This window comes from Thamnophis sirtalis, unplaced genomic scaffold, assembly GCF_051295495.1.
Source record: "Thamnophis sirtalis isolate CommonGarterSnake01/CBP01778 unplaced genomic scaffold, rThaSir2_p1.2 scaffold_1, whole genome shotgun sequence".
Lineage (NCBI taxonomy): Eukaryota > Metazoa > Chordata > Lepidosauria > Squamata > Natricidae > Thamnophis > Thamnophis sirtalis.
The window spans coordinates 65,644,283-65,653,609 of record NW_028261381.1 but is presented as its reverse complement, the minus strand read 5'-3'; the positions used below and the strand labels follow the sequence as shown (position 1 = coordinate 65,653,609).

General features: G+C 36.7%; 1 long non-coding RNA gene across 2 annotated transcripts; it reads right to left on the bottom strand.

The window, feature by feature from the left end:
* Nucleotides 1-792: 792 nt before the first annotated feature.
* On the bottom strand, nucleotides 793-7,990 carry LOC106541486 (uncharacterized). 2 transcript variants are annotated; one of them, XR_015696516.1, is made up of 4 exons: nucleotides 7,791-7,990; nucleotides 7,538-7,644; nucleotides 2,848-2,971; nucleotides 793-967 (listed from the first exon to the last, which is right to left on the bottom strand). It is a non-coding gene; the product is annotated as an uncharacterized LOC106541486 (long non-coding RNA). The 2 variants fall into 2 exon arrangements; XR_015696515.1 differs by lacking the exon at nucleotides 7,538-7,644 and having other exon boundaries at nucleotides 7,791-7,980.
* Between the last annotated feature and the right edge of the window lie 1,337 nt (nucleotides 7,991-9,327).

The window sequence follows — 9,327 nt, the reverse complement described above, 5'->3', positions numbered from 1 at the left end:
TCCATACTATCAATAGTTTCTGTCATCCCGCTTCCTTTTCAGGTTTAGTACAAAGCCAGAAGTTCTGTTGATGGCTTTCTGCTGGTTAAAGTTTCCAACAGGCACAGAATCCAGGAATATTATCCAACTGCATAAATTTGAAATATTCATACCAAATCATACAAAAAAACCCAAACCAGTTATGTTTATCCCTTCAGACAAAACTGCATACTCAAAATTATCATAATCTGCAAATCGGCTCAGATTATACCTGGATCTTGTTTTATGAATAGAGTTATTTCCTTTTCCATAATCTTTAACCATCTTCTAGAGCACAAAGGATACCCAATATATGTGAGCAATCAACATTCGATGGTAGGTTGCTATATTATCTCAAAACAGACAACAGAAAAATGACCAATATTTCAGTTGCTGCTCTAATACCAAATGTTGGTATCCAATTTATCCAAACCCAGCAACTGAAAACTCCTCTAAAAGGAGTGAATAGATAGCTCTCATCGTAGAAACCACTGTTCTAGCAGGACAAAATGGGTTTTTTTTCTCTCTTTCCATTATGCCTCTTGTAACAAGTCTCCATGCCTGGCCTTTCATCTTTACCATCAATGGAAGTATAAAGAATTCATGCTGCTGTGGCCACCAACCCAATGCCCTTTTTACATTGCACTGCTTGGTCGGTCTCAGTAGCACAATGTGAAAAGAGCCTCGGGCAGAGGCCGTGCCCAGTGCATCCGAAGGCCCTTTGCTTTGTCCACAGGAACAAGAGAGTTACCTTCTCATAATCTCACTGAAGGGTGAAAAGGATCACACGACAACTGTGATTTATTTTATCAATGTACTTTTTTTAGTACGAGCTTCTATAGAATACTGGGCTGCTGCACGGTGCACATTAATCAAACCATTCTCTTTAGTCTTCATCCAGCAGGAGTATCCAGTTTTATGTTTCAAGAAGACTGTTCGGGAATTCAACCTAGAAAAGGGAGGGTAAAATAAAGGGAAATAACGTGCATCTACCATCAAGTCTTCTTTCTTACTACAACATAGTTGCAATCCTAAAGCAGTGTAGGAGTTTTAACTCTGCCTTGGAACAGCATTACACAAAATAACCAGTTCTCTTTACAAGATTTTAAAAAATATTTAGAATTCATAGTATAAGTCTATATTCAAAGAAAAAGTGTCAGTTATAAAATAAGCAGTTTCTCAGCTGCATTACCAAACAAATAAGAAGCACAAAGCCTGAACCTTCAAAATCAGTCTCCCCAAAAATTTAACTGCCCCCCCGAATTCTTCAACAATTATCACTAAATTTGAATTTGCAATACGACAGATTTTTCTTATATGAAATCCTAACAGTCACCTTACTTATACATGATAAAACTAAGCCCTGTTTCTTCTACATTCATATCTTTATAAATATTTATCTATAGTAAATCTTAAGACAATCACAGTTGATTCAAATTACAATTGATTTACCCTTTATCTCATCTAGACAACTATTGAGTCCCAAATTACCAACTTCAGAATAATGAATATAATTAATTTATATTTTTCTGGATGTAATTTTTTTTACACACAAGTTTTGCCTCTACTTCACATCTTCTGAATTAAAATGTGAAGGACCAAAATCAACCCATTTCCATCATATAGTTGAAAAAACAGGAAAAAAGGAAAGAAAAAGCCTACAGCCAAGCCTATTTCTCAATTCTAAGCCATTGTAGCTATGGACACTCATGGGAGGAGGTGAGCACAAAGGTCTTTGGGTCATGATATCATTGTCAAGAACAGAAATCATAAGCCAAGGTGGTTCAAATGAATAAAGGTTTATTGCATGCTAACCCTCTCTACAAGAATCTGAACTACTAATGGTTAGTCAAATTGGCAATAAATAAGGTTGAATGAAATTCAAGGTGGGCTGGATCATTAGATCACTTTGTGAGTGTGAAGGGACTCCAGACTGATGATGCTCAGCCTGGTTCTTTCCTACATCATCATGTAAACAACATATTTCACAAGTATATAATTTATGTCTTCAGTCCAGGATAGTTGCGCTCCACCATATTTTGATACATTGTGGCTTCCACTGGATGTCTTAAATTCTCTATATTATTCAATACACAAGAAACCATATATACATATATACATACATACATACATACATATACACACACACACACACACACACACACATACATATATATGAATGATACACACACATACACCTTAGGTCAATCATTTATGTTGACCTAAAACCACATCCGTTGCATTTCTCTATTACTTTCACCAAGCAAAGACATACATTCCAATGCAATAGCCATTGTATACATATGAAATCTATAATATGCATCTGAATCACCATAGAAGATAGCAATATGCAGTATTACTATTGGAATAATTTTAACATTCAGAGTTTTTATTGCAAGTAGTCCTGAAATATTGAGTAACAGATACTGTGAGTTGAAAAAAAAATCAAGTAAATAGGTAAGCAAGCATATGATAGCAAATAAGCCTTAAATATGAAGGGGGAGGGGGTTGATATTCCAAAGCAATGGTCAGAATCAGGTAAAGCTAGGATTCTGTCATAGCACTACCTTCACAAAAAGCCACACTCTGTTGTGTAACAAGGCCTTGGACTTTGATTCCTGTAAATAACCAGAATAAAAACTAACTCAGAATTCCCTTCTCCAGGATTACATCTTATCAAATTGTTTTGCCAAATAATCTTTAATAAGTAGCTGAGAGAATAATTGCATTATTTAACCAAAGGAAGTGCTACCTGAAAATTGTTTCTAGCTGCATAGTAGTTTAGCTGGAAGCAACAGCACAACAGAAGGGAAAGTAGATTGTTTATACCTAGTGTTTGGGAACTGATGCAACAGGATGTCCTTGTTTTTCATTGACAGGTCGTTCACCTTATCAATGATGTTGAACCTTATCACCAGATATGAAGCAACAGAATTTGGGAAATAACAAGTTTCTAGAGCAAAGGGAGAACAGAAACAGCTATCAGATTCAGACAAGAAGTGAGAGACTGCAAAACCATTTAAAATCTTTTCTATTTTGTCCTACATCATTTTTGGCAGGGTGGGAAACTGTGCATTTCAATTATATATATATACATATAAAATATATTTTGTTTGATTGCTGGAACCAGCTTTCAGTTGCAAATGCATTGATTAGAAATTACTGCAAAGAGCTAACCAAGACATAAACAGACTTCACTGGATTGCTGTTTTTCCTAAACAGTTCCATGCCATTAATACATTGCTAATAAAAATAACTTTTAGAAATAATTATGTTAATGGAGTATTCATTCAATATCTTTATACTAAAAGAACAGTTAAAAATCACAAATGGATAAAAACAATGCGGCAGAAACAAGCCATAAATTCCTGGAAATTATAAAAGATTATGAAAGAACAGCAGAATATGTAGATTTAAGTATGAAACTCCCATTAATCTAAATAGAGAAAAGAGACATATACTTGAATTTGATAAAATCAACTCAACTTGAATAAGTTTTTACTAATTTCAGATGTGTGATTTTTATAATAGGACAGGTGGTAAAAGTCAGAAAAAAATAAGCATAGCATTTCTTGGTTTCAGATAAATCATGACAGAAGAGGGCAGACAAAGAATAAAAGAGAATGAAACTCCCAACTGCAAGTATAAATATTTTATTTAGTGCAAAGCATTTTAAAAAACCATATTCCTGATCTGCTCTGCAAAACTAATTCTATCAATAGCAAGAATATTATTCATGAACAATTAAGAAAAAGGCAAAAAGTATACACTATGTATAGAGTAGCTGTTTTCTGAACAATGAATATATCCCCCTCTATGAAGAAGTCAATACCATATTCACTCATTTCATGTCATGAATGTTTTAAATTATTTAAAGCCACTGGAATTATAAACACATTCCATCAACCTTTGCTTAATATTAACACATATGATTGCTTAGAGCAGCTCAAACAGCCTTCTAGTATCATTCCATGAAATTACATACATGAATTGTAGCATGAGGACATCACTTAGTTACTTTGTGGAATTATATAACTACGATGTTTCACACAAAAACAATTTTGGTTCAGATTTATCATATACCGGTAGAATAATGCATGGGTTGAGGAAAATAGTGTACAAATCAATTAAAACATATATAAAGCATAGACCAGATAGATGCTAAAGCTGGGTACAAAAATTCTATTTCACAATGATTTTTCCATGTTAAAAAATGAATGTGAGGAATAAGTGTAAAAACTGAAGAGAGTCTCTTTTATTGGTGTTCAGAAACAAGTAGTTATTCACGCCTTGGAAACAAATATCTGTATATAGTTTAGAACATGAAGCTAAATATACAAACTAAGTAGAAGAAGTATGCTCATTATACTTCATTTGATACCCAAGTATTCAGAAGCAAGTTGTGGATCCTCTTCTCTAGTATGTACAGAATGTTCTAATTCTCTTCTCACACCTAAGTGGTCCCACTTGGGCTTAAGCATGTGGATCAACAGCTGATCTCTGCATATAGCTGCCTTATGATGGGAAGTAAGGGATCAATACCAGCTTTCAACATCTGCAACTCATGATATTTTAAATGTTCAAGTCAAACATTGATACAGTGTTATATTTCCATATAAATAAACATTGTTTATTTAGCAAAGAGATAACAATTTGTTATGAGATCTCCAAAGAGCCACTAACATTTCTAATCTTATTGTGATATTTTTGGTTACCATTTAATTTCCCTCAAACAGAGACTGCAGACTTAATTTTCCCACAAAACAAATTACATTGGGTTATATGCATCTTTGACCTTGCAATAATAATTAACTGAAAAACTTTCTAACAGAAAGAGCAATTCAGCACTGAAATAAATTATCCCGAGAGATGTTTAGCTCTTCCTTCATAGGAAGTGTTCAAGCAAAGGCTGGAAAGTAATCAATCTGGGATATTTTAATTTGTATAGCTACAATGAACAGTGGGTGGTCTTAATGGCCTAAAATTAAATAGCCCTTGCCACCTCTACGATTCAATTAATTCATGTATTGCACTATGGGAGTACATATTTACTCCCTAATAACTCACAGATGAAATAAGCCAGAGAAGGAAAAAAACACTTTTTTTCTTAGCTACTATTCTAGATGGATGAACAGACAAAAAGAAATATAACTCCCCCCCCCCCCGGTTGTCTGGCAACCTTTTTTTTTTCATAGTCTAAGTTTGCTTGTGTGGAAGTGTCTCATCACAATTTATAAAGATCCACTGTATTATATTTTGAACATTAACTAAGCCCATTTCAAAAGGTGTATAATCTTAGTTTAGATTTCTTTAATATCTGCTAAATATTTAGCAAATTGAAACATTCTTATTGGATTTTAATTTCTGCAAATTATAGTCATTTCCCTTTGTTTAAATCAAAAACTCTTTAGTGAAAACTTTATTATGTTTAAATTGAATTTTCATTGCAAATGATTGGGCGCTGTCTAGTCCAATGTGATTTAGCTACTAGTACTATAAATCTTGTAAATCATTTCTGTAAACAGTAATATGTCACGGTGATTGTATTTTGTCTGATTTCATGCAAGACAAGAATAAGTCACTTAGATTAGGGTTAATATTCTCAATTTTTCTAAAAATGAATATATACCACCCATTCTGTTTTTGTTTATACAACCTGAAATTATCTTTCTATGGGTAGATGCTCTAGCTGTATGATAAATTGCAGAAAACTGAGCATTTCATCAGGTTATGGCTACTAATCACTCCAGACAGGGGGAAAAATACTAACAAATGTACATATTATTCCTTAAATAGGAATCTTTTGTCTCTGATGCAATGATACCATCATAAGAAACACCCCCCCCCTTGCAAAGATTGGAATTTTCAGGAGTTTAAATTATCTAAAGTAAAGAAAGTTGCTTGGTTGGTATAAAGTTTTATAGTCTTTGTGAGCTATAGAATTTTGCAGATACTCATTGAAAAGTGCTGCAGAGAAATTTCCTTTTCAGAATACGGAAAACTTGCAGAAATCCTGTAAAACCTTCACACTTTAGTACAGTATTATTTCTCTATACAGTATTGCACTCTAGGCAGGCAGAAGTATGCCCACATGGGGCCCTCTAATAATTATTCCAATATTTAATGTTTTCCTAGAAATTCATAAAGTTTACCAAAGGACTCAAAATTGTGCAAGCCATTATATTCTCTGTGACGCTCTATGGAAGTGAAAGCTGGAATTCAAAGAAGCAGGATAGGGAGAATGTTGACACCTTTGAACTTTGGTATTAGAAACTCTTAATAATACCATGGACAGCCAAGAAAAAAAACCCAATGATTCATTGAACAAATCAACCCAGAGTTCTCATTTGACGCAGAGATGACCAGGTTCAAATTATCCAACTTTAGACATTTTACAATTTACACAAATACCCAATTCTCTGGAAAAAGTGGAAAGAAAAAAAAAGGATGACCAACAAGGTGGTTGGACTTAGTTAAGGTGGCAATGAGTGCAACATTGAGACACTTGAAAGAACAGGTTAGGAATACCCTATAATGGAGAAGATCTGTGGTCACTAGGAGTCAAAAACAACTTGATAGCACATCATCATCAAATGAACTTTGATAATTCTTAAATTTGTGTATTGTCATTAGTCATTCCATCCCATACATAATTCAGAAATTCCAGTTATCTTGACAGAGAAGCGGTATACTTATTGAGTATGGAAAATATGATGTTTGAGGGAAGGCCTTCCCACCTTCTATAATGTGTAGCATTCCAGCATCTTTTGAATTTCCTGTGCCAAGAATGCACAAGCATATACATGGAAGGCGTACAGGTTAGAAGGTTGGCTTCTACTGAATAGGGCTCAATTCCTTGACCCTGCATGACAAACATTCCCCTTCTACAATAAATAATAACGTTTGGAAACTCCCATTTTCTACCTTGCGTTAATATTCATCAGTGAGCACAACTATTATCCAGAGACATCCCATGTTCTAAACCACAGCAATGGTTTGGGTTTAATCTATTGTGTGAAGCTGGCCACTATGGTCTGTAAACCAATGTTTTGTCAGATGTGAACTCAGTAAAATGTGATTTGCCCAATTAAACCATACTTACGCAAACCCAGCAATTAGTACACTGTATGGGGCTAAGCATTGAAAGTAAAATGCTTTGAATACCACCAAAAGAAGATCTGGAAATACTATTAGGAGAGATCCTGAAGAGATCCAGAGGAGGAAGTCTGCTCTCACCATTCTTTGATTCTAGGGCAGTGTTTCTTAACCTTGGCCACTTGAAGATGCCTGGACTTTAACTCCCAGAATTCTCCCAGCCAGCTGGCTGGGGAATTCTGGGAATTGAAGTCCGGACATCTTCAAGTGGCCAAGGTTGAGAAACACTGTTCTAGGGCTAGGCCACACTGGAACAGAGAATAATCAGGGGCACTCGTCCCTTCTCCCAGTTATAGCCAAGGGCATGAAGTGTTGGAGAGGGGTGGGAAAAGCCCTTCTCCGTATTTTCGGCCATTCCTCACACCTCTTCTAGTTCAGGGCGTCGTCCACGGGGGTGACCGGTATCCGAAGCGCCCAGCCGGTCGCCCCCTCCCCGGGTCTCCAGCAGCCTTCTCCCGCTTTCTCTCTCTCCTTAGAGTGAACAAACAAAATGTAAGCTCTCTGGATCAAACCTGCGCTTGAAACGCGTTTGTGAAAGGGAAGCAGGATCGGGCGAAGCGCCTTTGCCTGTGCTGGAGGGACAATCCCTTTGTGCCCGGCAGCGAGGCCATCTTTACCCTTTCGGCAGCTCTCTGGCTTCTCCTCGTCTCTCGCAATGGCCCCGCAGTGGAGGTTAAAACTTTGGAGGTTTTCCCCCCGCTTTGCCCGGGCAAGAAAGTGGCGGGCACTAAACAGCTCCCGCGACTCACTCTCTCTCTCCGCATTCCGCTCCGTCCATCTTGAATACTTGAGATTCTTGAATGGAGCCTGCGGGATCCGCTGCGCGCGGCTCAGATTGGCTGCCCGTTAACCCTTCGCCTTCTCATTGGACGCAGGGCTCATCTCGACCACTCCTCCACCCCCGACTTCAGTGCCTCCCCCCTGAGCCCCTTCCCCCCGCGTTTTGTCTAGACGTTCCTTCTGTTCTGTGGCGGGTTGTTCGTTCTTATTTCGGTAAATTAACCGAGAAGCTCGTGTAGGACGAATGTACACGCGAAGAAGATCCGTGACAATCACGAAGACCCCAGCCTGTTCTTGTGGCTTACCACCTCTGCACAGAAACCTTTCTTTGAATGCAAACCTCTGACACAGCAGTAGGACTTTGCATGTAAACGCAGCGGACTTATTTTGTCTACTTTATGCGTGGAAGAAATAGAGACGCGGGACTATTATTCCCTGCCGGTGGCTGCTTATTACTATTACTTTAAAAAAATGTTTGCATTTGTGGCCCACCTTTCGGGAACAGACCTGTAAAGCAGGTGTGTAAGGATAATTTCCGATGTAAATTTACATCTGAGAAGTTTCTGCTTAACAACATCTGCCCTATAACGTCATTTCCAGAAAATAAGTTGTATTTACTCTTTTGAAGACATTTGTAATGAGTATTAGATTTATATCCTACATTTCATTCAGGAATTAAGACAGCCTACAAAGCCCTCCTTCCTACTGCTTTTTCCTGAAATAATCCTATGCAATACATTGGACTGAAAGAATAACTGGTCAAAAAGTTTCCCATTGTGCTTCTGTGTCTGAGGGTCAATTTTAATCCAATTATTTTTAGTGAATTGTTAACCATCACCCCTCACTTGCTTCTTTATATAGCGCAAGTTGTTGACTCTGATCCAGTTCATCAAATGCATTAACATGGCAGTTGGCAAGTACTATATGTGTGCATAGGTGTAGTATAGAGGGATGATAATGTGGACACTGAAATGAGATTAGAAGAAAATGAAATACACAGAATAAAAACCTTGGCAAGCTTTATTTTATACATGATTTTCAATGCCTACTCATAAGAGCTGCTAATAATGTAAGTAAACCAATTAACACACTTAGTGGGTGTTACTTTGATTTAGATCATACATAGTAGGGTTGCACTTCATGATTCAAACGCTTCACATTAGAAATCCAGCTCACAGAAGAGAAAACAGCTCCTGTTAAGTGAAAGTCCAAAGGCTATCATTGGTTTTTCTCTGGGAAAAATTTACTGGGAAATAGGAAACAAAAAAATATCCTAGAGTAAAACAATGATGAACCATCGATTATAGAAATGCTTTCAACTATGTTAAATCATGACAAACTATGAATTATGCATGCAAAATATGAATCCTAGAA